Source organism: Phocoena sinus, chromosome 1 (genome assembly GCF_008692025.1).
Source record: "Phocoena sinus isolate mPhoSin1 chromosome 1, mPhoSin1.pri, whole genome shotgun sequence".
NCBI lineage: Eukaryota > Metazoa > Chordata > Mammalia > Artiodactyla > Phocoenidae > Phocoena > Phocoena sinus.
Window position 1 is genome coordinate 12,667,221 of NC_045763.1, and position 7,793 is coordinate 12,675,013.

Here is a 7,793-nt window from a genome sequence, read left to right on the forward strand (position 1 = left end):
TGTACGTATCTGTCATTAAAGTCTCAGGAGAACTTCAGCAGTTCTGGTCATCCAGCTCAGGTGCAATTTTATCAACTAATGTTGATAAAACAACTAATGTTTTCACCTCAAGCTAGAGGATATAAACTAGTATTAATAGATGCTTGGAATACTGCTTTATGAGCAGGAAATACTGTAACCATTTTCACTCTACCAGATAGAAATAATAAAATGTTTTATGCATCAGCGGATATTTTTCATCCTTTTGTTACCAAGCAAGTGCTCACTGTCTAACACACATAGAAGCAAATACTATGGCACCAGCTTTTGAGAAAAGAAAGCATTTTATTGTGAGTCAACCGACAGGAGGCAGGGCTCAAATCTGTCTCCCTGTCCAGTGTTCAGGGCAAAATGTAAGTTAGGAGAATTTCACAAGCTTATTGGCTAGTGTTGACAGTCAGAAGCTGATTGGAATCAAGCTATTTGGGCAGCTGGAAGCTGGATTTTTCTTATTGAAGAACTTCTTGCTTGGTAAAGGGCTCCAGTGGCAACATGTCTATTGTTTGAGTTCTGCAGACTGAAGATTCTTGGTTCTGGGGTCATCCTGGAGACATGGGTTCCTGTCTTGCACATGGGAGTGCTGTCTCTGTAAAATAACTCAAGGTTTGATTAGTCAACAACCTATTTAAGGAGACAAAACCAGGATAAGCAGGTCAATGTTTTATGTGCTGTTTTAGTGCCCCCCTTTTACTTTGTACATTCCTCAATCTTAAGGGAAATAGGGTGATGACCGCTCTAGCTGCTTCCTGCTGAGAAGGGGCATAGATTTTTATAAGAGGAATGAAATTGTTTTTGCACTTGATTGTAAACATTCACGAGTCCCACTTTGAAAGCTTAAGTCTTGGGCAATCAACATGTGAGTGGGGGAGGCCTTTTTAAATATATGAGATAGACAATAAGTAAAAAGTTTGGTGAGTAAAAAGATTAACCCCATGATACACAGAACTATGATTCCTAATTTTAACAGTCCTCCAAAAACAGGCCTTATTCTTTGGGAACCAGTGAAAACATGTTATTTTTAACATTCTTAGTGACTGAATTTGGATTTATATCAGCCTGGTCCAGATTTCTGGGTGGAGCTGTCTACTTTCGAGATGGCCTCATCTTCTCTTCCTGACCAGGTGGAGACTTAGCTGTCCTGTTTCGATTTGAAAAGTAACTTAAGTTCAGTTAAGTGTAATTAGGGGCTGAGAAATCAGTAGTGGGTTTCCTGGCCCCTCTGGTGTTAGGAAGGTTGGGTCCTCCTACTTCCTCCTGTCCATGGAGAGCGTGCCCTGTTTGGGAACTGTAAAGGGGACAAGGGGGGTGCTGGTTAGAAGTGGGTACTATTTTTACTCTGGAGGGGTGTATCCAAGGTTTAACTCCTTTTAGCTCTACTGAAGAATGTGTAACCAGAAGGACTTCATAGGCTCCAATCCACTTGGGTTGCAGTTGATCCTCAGGGCAGTCATTTTTCCAAGTTTGAGGAGGACCCAATTCCCTGGGCTTATGCAGTGCACAGGAATGTCTGCAGGAAATGTTAATTGGCTAGAGGCATATTTATATACAGAAAATAAGATAGCACCAAGGGACTGTACACATTTTATAGTATCTAAATCTTTTACAGCGAGATCACTTTCAAGACAGCAATAATACTTAGTCTTAAGGAAGGGTCTCCCATTAACATTTCATAAGGGCTCAAGTGGCGCTTGCTTCTAGGGGCTACTCTTACCCTCAGCAGGACAACTGTTAAGACATTATCTCAAGTGAAGTTGGTTTCTTGACATACTTCGGTGATTGTCTCTTTTAAGGTATGATTCATCATTTCAGTCATAAGGGTTCCATGAAGCATGTAACTTCTATTGTAGTCCGAGGGCCCCAGATACCCCTTGAGTTACCTTGGCTATGAAAGCTCCTCCACTGTCACTCTGAATGGAAAGAGGCAACCCAAAATGAGGGCTAATTTCTTTTAGTAAGGCCTTTTTGCCTAGGAAGATTTCTCTCTCCAGCACAGAAAAGCTTTGACCCATCCTGTGAAGGTGTCCACAAATACCAGCAAATATCTATGATGTCCCAATGGCTCTTGGCATAACAGTAAAGTCTATTTGCCAGGCATCTCTTGGTTCTGTCCCTCGGGTTTGCACCCCTTTGAATATTGGAGGTGGCCCGGCTTTAGGATTGTTTTTGGTGCAAATCAGGCAATTTTGTATTACCTTTTGGATGGTCCTTTTAATTTATGGACTAACAATAAACTTTTGTAGCCAATGATACGTTGCATCCTTCCCGTAATGGGTTCCTTGATGTAGATGAGTAATAATTCTTTCCATTAAATGTTGGGGCATAAGCACTAATCCCTGTTCATTATATATCCAGCCTTCTTTGTTTGTTTGGTACTGATCACCATCTATGTCTCAAGAGTCAGCGTGAAATCCCCATTCATCATCTCTCTCTAGACCCATTTCTGAATACTGAGGCTTAAACAGGGACAGGTCCACACTTTGAATGAGGGCTACGGTGTTTGGCTCTGGTCGCCTGTTTTGCTACGTGTTCAGCCAAATTATTTCCTTTAGCTATACAGCTATCAGTCTTTTGGTGCGGGCAATGTACTATGGCTACTTCTTCCGGCATTAAAAACAGAGTTTAATAAGGCCAGTATCTCCTCTGGATGTTTAATTTTTTTCTTTCCTGATGTTAGTTGACCTCTTTTTCCACATGGCCCCATGTGCATGCATGACAGAGAAGGCATACTTAGAAGCAGTATAAATGGTTACCTTTTTCTTAGCTCCAAGATGCAGGGCTCTCCCGAGGGCTACGAGCTCTGCCTTCTGGACAGACGTACCTGGAGGGAAAGCTTCTGCTTCTACGACCTCCTGATGAGTTGCCACTGCATATCCAGCTTTTCGGAGTCGGCGATCCATGAGGCTGTTCCCGACTGCAAACATTTCCATATCTGGATTCTCTAAAGGCTGATCAGTCAGGTCAGGTCTGCTAGAATACTCTTCTTCAATTTTTCGTATACAATCGTGAACAGGTTCTTCTGGGGAGCAGAGTGGCTGGGTTTAAAGCAGATACTTCTTTTAATGTTGCCTTTGGGTTGTCAAATAGTATGGCCTGGTATTTGCCCAGTCTCCCCAAAGTAAGCCAATATCGGCCCTTTGGTTCAAGTAAAAGTTGCACACGATGTGGGTGGGGTGTGCACAGTGGTAGGACAACCCAGGGTAAATTTTTCAGCTTCTTGTAAAAGGTCACAGGTTGCAGCCACAGCCCGGAGGCAAACTGGCCATCCTTGAGTTACAACATCCAATTGTCTGGAAAAGTAAGCTACTGGCCTTCTGGCAGTATTTAAATTTTGAGTTAGCACTCCAAGACCCATGCTCTGTCTTTCATGCACAAAAAGATCAAATAACTTTCTAATGTCTGGGAGACCAAGCGCTGGGGCTGTTGAAATTTTCTCCTTGATGGTACGGAATGACTCATGGCATGGAATGACTCATGGCATTTCGCAGTCCAGCTTAATGGCTCATTGGCATTTCTTTTGAGAGACTCATACAGAGGTTTGACTATAAGTCCGAAATTAGGAATCCAAATACAACAAAACCCAGCCATCCCTAAGAATCTTCTCAATTGCTTTCTGGTGGTGGGTGCTTCCCTTCGATCTGGCAAGTTTCCTTCTCCTTTTGATAACTCAATTCCTAGATATTTTACAGCTGGTTGAGAAATTTGTGCCTTTCCCTTGGAGATTTTATATCCCCGGTCTGCCAAAAAGTTTAAAGTGAAGACTGTATTTTGGTCTGAAGCTTCCTTAGTTATACTAGCGCTTAGTAAGTATATCATCTACATACTGGAGTAAGATTCCTTCATTTAATTGGAGATCCTTTAAGTCCTTGGCTAAGGCCTCCACAAAGATGGTGGGAGCATTTTTAAATCCTTGTGGAAGTACAGTCCAGGATTACTGCTGTTTTATATTAGTCTCTGGATCATTCCACTCAAAGGCAAACAGTTCCTAGGACTCAGGACTTAGGGGTATGCAATAAAAGGCATCTTTTAAGTTCAGAACTGTAAACCAGCAAAAGTCTCCAGATAAAGTTGTAAGCAAAGTATAAGGATTTGGCATCACCGAATGTACATCCTCTACAATTTGGTTGATAGCTCTCAAATCCTGTACAAAACGATAATCTCCAGTCCCAGGTTTTTGTACTGGCAGGATGGGAATGTTATACGGGGATTGACAAGGTCGGATTAATTGGCATTTAAGAAAAGTGTTTATCAGAGGCTTTATACCTTCCTTTGGGTGCCTCATTAAAGGGTACTGCTTTAACTTTGGAGCCTGGGCACCTGGAGGGAGTTTTACTACTACTGGGTCAGCCGTCTTGGCTCTTCCTGGTGTCCTGTCAGCCCAAACTTCTGCTCTTACCTTTTGAAGAATTTCTTCAGGGACATCTCGTTGAGGCTTGTCTCCCAATTGTAATGGCGCAGCTTGGAGGGCGCAGTCTTGACCTGGGAGTACTTTGGTGTCTACTTTTTCTGCTGAGAAACCCACTTGGTCATTTAAATTTGTTAGTACCTCTTGCCCTGATGAGGGACTATGACATCCAGGCACATACACAAAGCTGTACTTTACATGTGTTTTCTCTACATGACATTCAAGCCATTGTAGAAAAGGTTTCTGAGAGACTTCCCCAGATACACCAGTAATGGATGTTATCTTGGGGGAGAGGGGGGGCCCTGTCTGTTTTTGGGACACTCCCTTTTCCAGTGCCCTTCCTGTTTACAAAAGGCACACTGTTGTGGCCCAAGAGATGGATGGCCTTTCCGGCTGGGTTTTGGAGGTCCCCAGGGTCTTACCCGTGGTCGTTTGTTCTCTCCTGCAGACGTCCTGCTGGGTTTTGACTGGTTACAGCTGAGCAGAGCAACCTGCCTCACGATGCATTGCTCGATGCATTGCTCCTGCTTTTCCCAAATTTCGTATCGGCCTTTGAACACTTCAAAAGCAATCTGGACCAACTGAGACGTTGGTGTCCATGATCCCCCTTCCAGTCGTTCTACTTTTTTTCTTATATCTGGGGCACTCTGACCAATAAAGTTTAAATTGACCAGTCCCATGTCATCTGGGTGTTCTGGATCAATATCAGTATATTTTCGGAAGGCCTCATAAAGCCTTTCAAGGAAGGTGAATGGGCCCTCCTCAGGTCCTGGCTGTACATTCCGGATCCTCTTGAAGCTGTTTGCCCCTTTTTTTTTTTTTTTTTTTTTTTTTTTTGTTTGCCCCTTTTTGCAGTCCAGTTATTAAACAATCTTTATAATGATTCAGCCTTGCTTGATCCCCTGGGTCACTGGGATCCCATTCTGGTTCAGTTCCAGGGATGGCCTGCTTTGCTGGAGTTCTGACTGGATTATTTGGTTTTAATTCATGAAGCCTTTCAGCTTCCTGGAAGGCCTTCTCTAATATCATGCTGCGTTCCTCTGGACTGAGTAGGATACACATGAGGGTCTGTTATGTCAGCCCAGTTAGGATGAAAAACAGCAAAAATATATGTAAAGAGATTCTCCATATTCCTAGGATCATCTTGATAAGATGGCATCTTAGCTTTATAATTAAGTAAATCTATGACTGATAAACGATGATGCATGATTCCAAGTGCTCTGGATTGGCCTTGGTCATCCAAGCCTGCTGGGACGACCTGCCTTAACGGAAATTGTCCCGCCTACAGTCGAGTGTTCCCTGGGCCAAACTGAATACCCTGGAGGGTACAGGGAGGGTAGACCATTCCTTTGTGACCATCTGCTAAGGGCGAGTACAGAGCCGGACCAGCAGCCCTAGGAGGACTGGTAAAAGCCTTGGCACTGCCTGCAGGAAGATCCCCTTCAGGATTCACGTGAACAAGAGGTGCTGAGGGAGGGGCTACCGAATGAAGTGCCCACAGTCCGGCTACTGCAAAAGGTGCAGACGGAGGGACTAGATCGTCATTAGACTTTGACTCAGGTAAAACAGGCTTTTTGTGAGGTTCTTCCCTCTGACCCATCATTTTATCAATAAATGCCTTATGCATATTTCTCCTCTTATATAAAGACATAAATGAATCTACATATGGGATTTCGTCCCATTTTTTCTCTCTCTTACAAAACGAGTCTAACTGTATAATAGTATTATAGTTCAAAGACCCATTTGTGGGCCATTTTTCCCCTGACTCCAGTAGATATTTGGGCCAGGCAGTGTTACAAAAGAAAATCATTTTCTTTTTTTTTCATACCTCTTTCATCATTAGAGGTAAACACTGACCAACTTCAAAGAACACTTTTCAAGGGAGTGCCGTCTGGTACGCTGTTATCATTCCGCATCTTGCAAGTATTTTTTTCTCAGGATGACCACAGCAAAATGACATAAAACAGATTCAATAAAGTTTTTCTGTGGTCATCCAATAGTTAACCCTATTAGTCAATTCCTAACAAACAAAACAGTCAGACATAGACCAAGAAATCCAAAGGCCTGGGAGTCTAACCGGATCTTTTGGGTACCTCGGTGGTTATAACTTTTTTTTTGGCCGCGCTGTGCGGCTTGTGGGATCTCAGTTCCCAGACAACGGATTGAACCTTTCATACTGTCTCCCTTAGAGTGGGACTCTAACCCACAATCCTGATTAGACATTTATTGTCTAATAATTGTTATTAGACAATTTAGGCACAAGCGCGTTTTAATGAGGTTACTCACCCAAAAGATCCAGGAGCTGTTTCTTTCCCCAAAAGTGAAAGTAGCGCGGAGGAGCCTGGAGCGCAGCTGCTGCGGGAAGAAGGAACCCGACAGCCGAGCCTCTAGACAAATCGGGTCTAGGTGGCCACTCAGGGTCGGTGACGAGGGCCTACACCCAGCCGGGGGCTACAGTGCCTCAGCCAGGCGATCACAGGAGCTTAGTTCGTTTGCGATCGCCAGAAATTCTCACCGAGCAAGGGCTCACTGCCTGGCGCGCACAGAAGCCAATACTATGGCACCAGCTTTTGAGAAAAGAAAAAGCTTTATTGCGAGGTCGACCGGCAAGGAGACAGGAGGTAGGGCTCAAATCTGTCTCCCCCAGCCAGGGTTTGGGGCAAAATTTAAGAGGTTAGGGACATTTCAAACTTGGCACAAGCTGATTGGCTAGTTTTCAAAGCAGTCCATATATGGTAAACAAGGTACTATGGCAGATGGAAGCCGGATTTTCCTTACTGAAGGACTTCTTGCTTCAGCTGGTTAAGGGGTCCGATGGCAACATTTCTATTGTTTGAGTTCCCCAGACTGAAGATTCTTGGTTCCGGGGTCATCCTGGAAACGTGGGTTCCGGCCTTGCACATGCGCAGTAATGTCTCTATAAAAACCCTCAAGATTTGATTAACCAATAACCTATTTAAGGAGTCAAAACCAGTTTAAGCTGGTCATTGTTTTATCTCCTGTTTCACTTTGTTGAGGTATAAAAATGTTTTCAGAATTTTGAAAAAGCATAATATGCAGTTTATGAAAACTACGACTTAAAAAAAAGTAATTGTTTGCCCTTAGAAAAGATGGTTCCAGGGACTCCCACTGAGAGAGAGAGAGAGAGAGAAAGGGCGGGGGAGGGGGACGGGGAGGGGGAGGGGGAGAGGGAGAGAGAAAAATCACGTTGCCCTTAAGAAAAATGGCAACTTTCTGATTTCTCTGCCGTCTCCCAAGATGGCTTCCTGGATGATCTTGGGCCTTGGACTGAAGCCTCTTCCGGGCTTGGAACGGGGCGGGGTTCATTGAGCAAAGCCTTGCGCGCTGGCGC

The 7,793-nt window shown here is 43.9% G+C and overlaps 1 long non-coding RNA gene across 2 annotated transcripts; it reads right to left on the reverse strand.

Moving 5' to 3' along the window:
- Nucleotides 1-304: 304 nt before the first annotated feature.
- On the reverse strand, nucleotides 305-7,675 carry LOC116754706. Of its 2 annotated transcripts, none has more exons than XR_004350144.1 (2): nucleotides 4,864-7,675; nucleotides 305-4,545 (listed from the first exon to the last, which is right to left on the reverse strand). It is a non-coding gene; the product is annotated as an uncharacterized LOC116754706 (long non-coding RNA). The 2 variants fall into 2 exon arrangements; XR_004350145.1 differs by having other exon boundaries at nucleotides 6,728-7,319.
- Nucleotides 7,676-7,793: the final 118 nt, after the last annotated feature.